Consider the following 8,795-nt stretch of genomic DNA (forward strand, 5'->3'; position numbering starts at 1 on the left):
CTGTAATTGGTGACTCTTTAGTAAGGTCAATTCTTTTGCTAAGACAGAAGCGATGCAGGGAATTGATGGCCCTATTGTTACAGTGGCTCAGGCAACTGAGTCCCACATTTCTCAAGTTTCAGAAAAGGCCTCCCTTCATCCCAGCTGTCAGCAGCAACAGAAGTAAGTTGACAAGATGGAGCTAAAATTAAGGGGATTTATAGATCAATTTGCTACTTGATGGACTGTTTGTTACATGTGACATCTAAGAACTTAAATATGATAAAGAAAAAAGATAAGACAATAAAGCTCATGATAATTCATGAACTAAAAATGGTAAAACTTCAAATCTCAATAAAATTGTGTTTTGAATTTGAGTCAACTTCCATCCAAATCTGCATATAATTTCTAAATCTTTTTTTGTTTGTTTTCTCTCTACAACTTTCTTGGGAGTTAGAGAGTTGGCACTTTCTACATTTTTGCTTATGCTAGTGTGTAGACATCAAACACAGAATCTCTCAATTTTATATCCAGCTACCTCCTCCTCCCTACCTATATCTTCCAAGAAGTTTTGTTAAACTTATGATTCATCCATAACATCTTTCCTTCCCCCATATGACCTCTCAGTAGACAAGCAAGTATCACCACTTCTACCTCCCACGTGCATGTATAATCTGACCTCTTCTTGGAATCCAAAACACTAGACTGAGCCATCAGCATCTCTTGCATGTCTGATTGTCCTCTGTGGTATCTAATTTTGATTTACCATTAACATTTATAGTGACCTCAAAGTTACAGATGATCTCACTGTCCTGCATTAAACTCTAAAGCGGCCCATTATATATGAAGAGAAAACTCTAAAATACTCATCATGCCTAAAATTCCTAACTATGAACCAGTCAAGCTCCTAACTTCTTCTCTATCCTTCTGCCTTGCCAGCCTCTAAAGAAACCAATCTCCTTTGTGGACCTCCTCCTCCAACCCTTCTCTTCTGGATCTCTATAATGTTCACCAACCTCCCACAGGTTCTTCCCTTCAGTCCCACAACTGTCCCGCCTCCTGTTTATGTCATTGGCCAACTCTTTTCTTTTCAGCTGGTCTGCTCATGACAACCTTAGCCAAAATGATCTTACCAAACCTGCACACTCTGGGTACTGGCTGTTTATTTCCTTTATGTATAAAATTATCCATATACATAATGCTTCTTTCCACACTAGCATCTAAGCTATTATGGGTTTGGACTCTGTTTTGGAGGGATTCTTGGTTCAATATTTTTTTTTCTATTTTTCTAATTGCATTACCTCCAACAGAGTCTATGACAATTCTAGCAAGAAACTTCTCCACAGGGGAGGTGAGAGACACAGCTAGAGATCAAGTCCTTGCCAGGACCACTTTTTATATCCCATGTTCTCCCAAGGTTTACCATGATTTCCAGGAAAACTGTATTTTACAGCTCTGTGCTCCTTCATTCTTGAGTAGGTCTGTACTCTTCTATGCAGATGAATCTTTCTAGGTGAAATGTTCCCATACTTTTGTGCTTTCATTGAAGACAACTGTTTTGTCAAAGTTTTACTTGGCTCCTTGGGTGAAATCAGTTGACCCACGTATGGTCAATTTATCTGCTCTGGACTAGGGATTTCTGCTACACCATTTATGGATTGCATAAAGTAAAAATCTCACAGCAATGTCTTTCTTTTTTTTTAAAGAAAAAAATCATTAAAATGTTTAATTTTATTAACAGAATATTTACATTTGAGACATTATTTAATCATAGTGAATGCTCCAAGTTTAAAAAGCATTAGGCAGCAACCACACACAAGATGAAAACAGTGTAAACTATACAATACTTTATGTACATTTTTTACAAAGTAACACTTTTTTAAATAATATAACTGGACACAAAAATATACACTTTAGAGAAATTCACATCAGTAATTGTATAAAGCTCTTTTATAGGGTCCTGAAAATTTAGGACAAACATTAGCTCTGTAAATAAAGTGTTACTGTGACTGAAAGGCCACTATATATATTTATCTACATATAGATATCACATTGACATTTTCAAGGCTACCAGCTTTACTATATAATTTTTAGATTATGTACTCAAGTGTTGAGGTCCTTATGATTATGCAAATATCAAAAAACAGTGGTATAAGAAGCAGAACAACTTTAAACAACTTGAGCCAGAACACAGAAGGACAGGCTCTGACCACCCCAATGTAAATTCTAAGTGGCTGATATTTTCATACTTCAGAACAGTAGTGAATAATGTTTTAAATAAAATTATGGCAAACAAGCTTGAAACATGATTCTGATTTTCTACAATTTTCACAAGTTCTTTTAAATGCAAACAGTTCTTTACCGTTTCTTTTCTAGTGCATCTGCATTAAGGCTTTGAATTATTTGACCCAAGATTTTACAATGACTCAGGTTTTACAATGTTAAAGCAAACAGGTCCATAACCATCCTGCCTACTGTGTCACTGAGTCAACACGAGCAGGTAAAGGCTCAACACCTAAGGAAATGGCAGAGACGCCGACAGCAGAGTTATGTATATAGCCTTAATTAAAGATATGTAATAAAACAGTTTAGTGGCAAGAGTGTGGTGCTAATATAAACAAAAGGCTTCTTTTCGAAAGAAAGTGTAACATCTTTGGAAAACTGTCCGGTTCTTTCTTTAGTTCCCATGGAGTTCCTGCAGGTATTTCTTAAGACAATCTTAAGTACATTGTGGATGGAAATGAAATGTATATCCAGAATTACAGGTGAAAACTAAGACCTGGGTGTTGACAAGAGTCTTCCTGATCTCGGTCACACATTCGTGTCCTGGAGTAAAGGTTCTTTGGCCTCTTCTGGGGCTTGTGTACTGTGAGGATGGCTGTGACTGCCACAGTGCTTCCTCCAACTGCTGGACCTTAAACTTAAGTTAGTGTGTTCCGGAATAAACAAGGCAATGAGCAGAGCCAGCAGTACCAAACAGGCTCCAAAGAGGAAGGGGGGGACCAGGGATGATGGAATTCTGTTCAAAGTGGTGCTGAGGGCTTGTGTTTGTCCCCAGGTCTGTTCCTGTGATTGGCAGTTCTTTAAGTTCCACATGGAATATGTAGAAAATGAACCCATAAAGGGCTGGTCCCAGACCTTTGCACAATCCTCGGATTCCTGTTATCATTCCTTGAACAACACCCTGTTGATCCGCATCAGCAGTCGGTGAAACAAGGGCACTAACAGCTGGAAAGGTGATGCTAGACATGGCTGCCACCGCCCCAGCAGCCCACATCATCCAAGGTTCTGAACCAAAGCCGTACCATGCCAGCTGCAATATTTGAAATCCCAGACCCAATAAGATGGTGTTCTTATTTCCAATTGACCTCATGAGTAAACTCAAGACTATGGTCTGTGCAATAATGGACAGAATGCCAAGGACAGCTATAAAGGCTGCCACACTTTCCGGGGAAATTTTCATTATCTGTCTGAGATATAAGAAGAAGCTGGAGTACTGGCCGGCTTCAGGTAGGTAGGAGAGGAACACCGTGATACAGATCAGCAGCACTATGGAATCTTGGCCCACTTTTTTTAAAGATGCAAAAGGGTCAGCCTGTTCCCAGGAAATGGGAGCTCCCCACGATGCTGGCCGCATCTTCTCAGGCAATGACTCTGGCACAGCAACAAGGATAAAACAGATGTCTAGAAGAGCTATTGCTGTAGCAAGGACCACCACTAAACTGTCCCCATATACTCGTCCAAGGTAAGCTCCAATTGCAGGGCTGGTAACTAGGCTGGCAGCAAACGTGGCGGAAACCAGCCCGTAAGCCATACTTCTTCCATGCTCTTGAGTTATATCTGCTACATATGCAAATACCACAGAGAAGGTTACGGCAAAAACCCCAGAAACAGAGATAACAGCAAAGTACCACCATGGGCTGATCTTCATTACAGGAATGGGGGCACATGTGAAAAACACTGTTAGCAACAAGAAGGATTTTCGACCCCAAACATCAGAAAGAGAACCAATAAGTGGGGCACTGAGGAACGACAACAAACCCTTTACTACTTGAATTAGGCCATTCATCAAAAATGTATGTTTAAGGAAGGTTTCATGCAATACCACCAATGTGGGTGCTGTCAGAAGTCCCCAAGCAAAGAACTCCAAAAAGATGACAATAACTGCATGATAAACACTAGGGGAGCCTATTCCTTGAGGCGTGCCTCCGTCCTTAATGATGATCTTTTTGGCCAGCACGATACTGCGGTTCGCAGCCCGTTTCTTTTTCTTCCCCTGGGCCATTTTACCATCCTTGACTCCCCGCGTGGCAGCAGCCATTCAAGGGGCGAGTGCGTCCCGCCACTACTGCCTGGCCGAGCCGCTCAGGGCGCATGCCGCCATCTTAAGGGCCCGGCCTCCAGCAATGTCTTTCTAGTGATTGAAAAACATAAATGAAAAATACAAGCAGTATCTCTGGGTATATTTTCGAAGAACTTGAAAGGAAAAAAAGGCCACTTGAAGAGAGAATAGGATAAATACTCTTCCCTGATTCCTGTTGCTCCTGGACCCAAGGGTGCTGCTACCCATCACTTGTATATGTCTTCTGAGATAAGTGTTCATGCTAACATACGGTATACTGACCATATAAGCCTGGAGTCTTGTGGGGAAATGCAACAATACCAATGTTCAACAGATAATAGTGCTCATGATGTTGGAGGAGCCTGTAAGAAAGGCACCCAACAGGATTTCATGTTCCCAGACTTCTGTGCCTTCTTTGTGCTTCTTGGACCATCCATAGCAATCTCTTTCCTACTTTCAAACACTAATTAGTAGTGTTAACTGAGGTCCCCTGAACTCTACCTACTGTCACTGGATTGTGCAATGCATTCAAATGCCAGTCACCACCTATGTGGAAACAAATTTCTAAATTATGCTACAGTCCAGACTCGTGTAGAGAATGTTTCCATACTACTGTCTTAGTCCACTTCTCTAACTGTAACAAAATGCTTTAGACTGAGTAAGTAACAAATAATAAACTTTATTTCTCAGTCCCAGGGGCTTCTATTCCATATCAAAGCAAATCAAGGATCCAGGTACCAGCAGATGTGACATCCTGTTTCCTCACAGGACATGATAGAAAAAAAGTTTTAGCTAGTTACTTTGAGTCCATTGTTAAAGTTGCTAATCTCATTCCTGGGGGCAGAGCCTCTGCTAATCCACCTTCTGAAGGCTTGAGGACTAAGCTGAAGACACAACATTGAACAATGGCACAGTATGCATGCACTTCAGCTGAGTTTCTCTTAAGTGTCTTAGTGTGGTTTGAATGTGAAATGTTGCCCACAGACTTAAGTGTTAAATACTTGATTCCTAAGGGAAATTGTGTAAATGTTATGAGGTTGAGTCCAGTTAGAAAAAGTAGACTTCTGGGAGTGTGCCTCTGAAGACTATTCTTTCATTCTCTCTCTTTTTTTCATTAACATATTCACTTTTCATCCCTAGTGTAGCCTCCGCCTCCATCTGAGGGCCAGCCTTTTTTGTAAATGTATGTTCTTTTTTTATTGTATGAGTATTCTATCTGCATATATACCTACAAACCAGAAGAGGGCATCAGAACCTTTTATATATGGTTGTGAGCCACTATGTGAGTGCTAGGAATTGAACTCAGGACCTCCGGAAGAACAACCAGTGCTCTTAACTGCTGAGCCAACTCTCCAGCCCCTGAAGGCTATTCTTGATGGTCATTTTCTCTCTGCTCCTGTCTGCCCTACTAAAAAAATGTTCCTCTGTCACATCTGCCATCATGATGTTGTGCTCAAGTACATGGGGCCAAAAAAACCAAGGACTGATTTTTTGATAACCGTGACAATGTCATGTATTTTGTTACCGTGAGGTTTAAGTAACTAGAACACATTTCAATATAACCAAATGAGAATTCATCACCTTTTTCTAGAAATGATTTCTCCTCATTTCTGTCACTGGATATAGTCAATAGCATCAACTTCCTCAGTTAACTCAAAGTGAGACATCATGACTGCTCTACTTGCAGAGTTGTTTCAGCTTGACCCTCGCTAGCAACATCCATGACAAATCTTCACCAGCTTTCATTTCTGCTTCTGGAGAGGCCTCCTTAACCAGTCTCAAGGATTTCCTAAATTGAAATTTTATCACGATGCCAAGTTTACTTTAATGCAAATCTTCTGATCCTAGCTCATATTTTCAGCCTTGTTTCTTACCTCCAACATAGTGCCCTTGTTGTAGAGATCAGTATGTGGGCCCAGTGCTTCTGGGTTCTTGGTTTAATACTCAAGAGTGAAATAAAGGTACACACAGATTACAAAAGTAACAGCATAATTTTATTCAAGTCACTGCAGTAGCACAGGCCAAATATGCCATCAAGTATGACACATGAGTCACATGAGTGAAAGAGATTTCAATGGCCTTGATTCTGTTTGGGGGTTCCTTTTGTGAGGTTCAGAGCATGAAAAATATCATTATAAAGGGGTGCAATACAGCAAGTTCTTTGTTTTGGCTGATAGACTTAGATTATGTAAGCCTTTACTTATTGAACAGCTACCTTCCCATTATGCTTCTGGTTTTAATCATATTCATACAGGATTATAAATAGACATAAAATTGTAAATAGAAAATTCTCCCTAAAAGTTTGCTTTAAAAAGACACAGTTTGTCGTATTGAGCAATGTCTTCAAAACCATTCAGGCTAGAATGGTCTCCCTGTTCTTACTCCAAGCATCAGTGGAATACAACTGAATAGAATCTAGGTTTGTCCAGGTGATGTGGCACACATCTTTAATCCCACCCAGCATGTGAAAGACAGAGGGAGATGGATCCCTGTGAGTTTGAGGCCTGGTCTACAGAATGAGTTCCAGGACAGCCAGAGCTACACAGAGCAACCCTGTCTCACTTCCCCCAACTCTAAAAGAAATCTATGTTTGATGGTCATTAAGGGGAGGAGAAACTTATTTCCTTTTTCTGAGAGAAATATATATGCAACTCCCTACAGATGAGTATCTTACGTTGCTAAGAGGCTGCTGGGCACATCGTTGATAGAGGAATGTGTACACCCAATGTGTGTAAGTTTCAGGCTGCAGCCACCATTGTTAGGATGTATAGCCCAAACCAAGTGTAGTTCTGGGTTTCTAAGCTATTTCTTATGCCTGCTTTCTCCCGCTTTTATAAATACGTCTTCTGCATCAATAACTTTATATAGTATACTACTTTTCTACTCTTTTTTTACTTCTTATGCATGTAGTTCACTAAGATGCTTATATCAGCTATTTCTTCCTTCAGGATGCTTCCTCCAAATCTAGAGGTTACATTAGGCGGCTCTATCCTATTATCCCACAACACATGTTGCTTCTTCATTTATTTTTTATTAGTTAATCAATTTATTTATTTAACCTATACAATGATCTCTCCCATTCACTTATCTACAGATGAGGCTAGAGAATAATTTTGTGTTTTACCCACCATTCTAGACTAGTCACTGAAATTGTAGATTTCTGAGTGCATGAGTAAGGGAGATACATTAAAATACTTCTAAGTCCCCACTCCCTTCTGCAGCTTTGCCTACATCCCAATAATCCCTGGGCTGTTATTCTCAGTCCTCCACAGCTGAGAAGGACAATGAGCAGGGAACGGTGAGTCCAGGCAGGTCCTCCAGTTGGGACACACCTATCAGTGCTCATATGCCAATCTTAACTGAAATAAATTTGTTGTAATCTCTGAAAATGGTTTACTTATGAGGCAATATAGAAATACATTTTTATTGTATGATTCAACAAGGTGCTAACTAGTGCGATAGTCTTCTGAGTGCTAACGTAATTGTTTAATGATCCTTTCTGCTTTGAAGACTTCATTTTAGAGGGGCAAGAAAGTCTGAACCCTTCCTGTTTTCTGAAGAAGGACCAGTGTCATGGTGTCATGTGGTTTTTGATAGTGAGAAAGTTGGGGTGGCTCCTCATTACTTCTGGACAAAAGAACAATTTTCACCTGCCTTTAAGAGCCAGTACATGAATACAGTACACCAAAATCCTGTCTTTTAGTTCCTTCGGCCCTTGCAAAAAAGCATTTGACTTGAACTCTCCTCTGTTCCCCTGTACAAGTTCAGGTATGCACATTCTTTCTTCTGATTGTTCAGGATGGCTCTAGAACTGGCCAGAAGCTATAATTGGGTAGAAAGGAGAAAAACTACAACATGGGATTGGCAAGTTCAATGAGTTCTAGATTCAGTGAAAAACCCCCATCTCAAAAAAAAAAAAAAAAGATAGTTATAGTGAAAGACACTTGACCTTGAGAAACACATACACATATGTACATGCCCAGTCATGCATGCACACCAACATGAACATATTCACACACTCATACCCAATCACATACAAAAGAAGAGAAAGTGTATGAAAATCTGGATAGATGTATAGCTAGACAGGCACATGATAAGCATAACCTAAATACTAAAATATCAAATACTATGCCTGTTGACACAGTAAAAGAGGCAACATTTTTCACTTTCTTGCTGACTGTGTGAAATGGCCTAGTACTGAGTACATGCAAATGTTCCATCAGTCCAAGGCATTGCTTCCAGTAATGAAGCGTGAAGCTGCTGCCAACATCTAGGAGGCTTCAAAAGAACTAAGCAGCGAAACACAAAGCTTCTGTTTACTATTCTCCAGGATGACTTACTATCCAGTAGCATACTCTCTGCAATGGACTCTCTGAGGTCATATTTTTTTCCAGAGATCAAAGCCCTAATTCTAACTATCTTCTTCTTCTACCTATAAACCCAGAACAAGTTAACTAACTTTTCCTGGGTTCCG

The 8,795-nt window shown here is 40.1% G+C and overlaps 1 pseudogene; it reads right to left on the reverse strand.

The window, feature by feature from the left end:
* Positions 1-2,790: 2,790 nt before the first annotated feature.
* On the reverse strand, positions 2,791-4,264 carry LOC114623600 (annotated as a pseudogene).
* Positions 4,265-8,795: the final 4,531 nt, after the last annotated feature.

Source organism: Grammomys surdaster, unplaced genomic scaffold (genome assembly GCF_004785775.1).
Source record: "Grammomys surdaster isolate TR1022 unplaced genomic scaffold, NIH_TR_1.0 64, whole genome shotgun sequence".
Taxonomy (NCBI): domain Eukaryota; kingdom Metazoa; phylum Chordata; class Mammalia; order Rodentia; family Muridae; genus Grammomys; species Grammomys surdaster.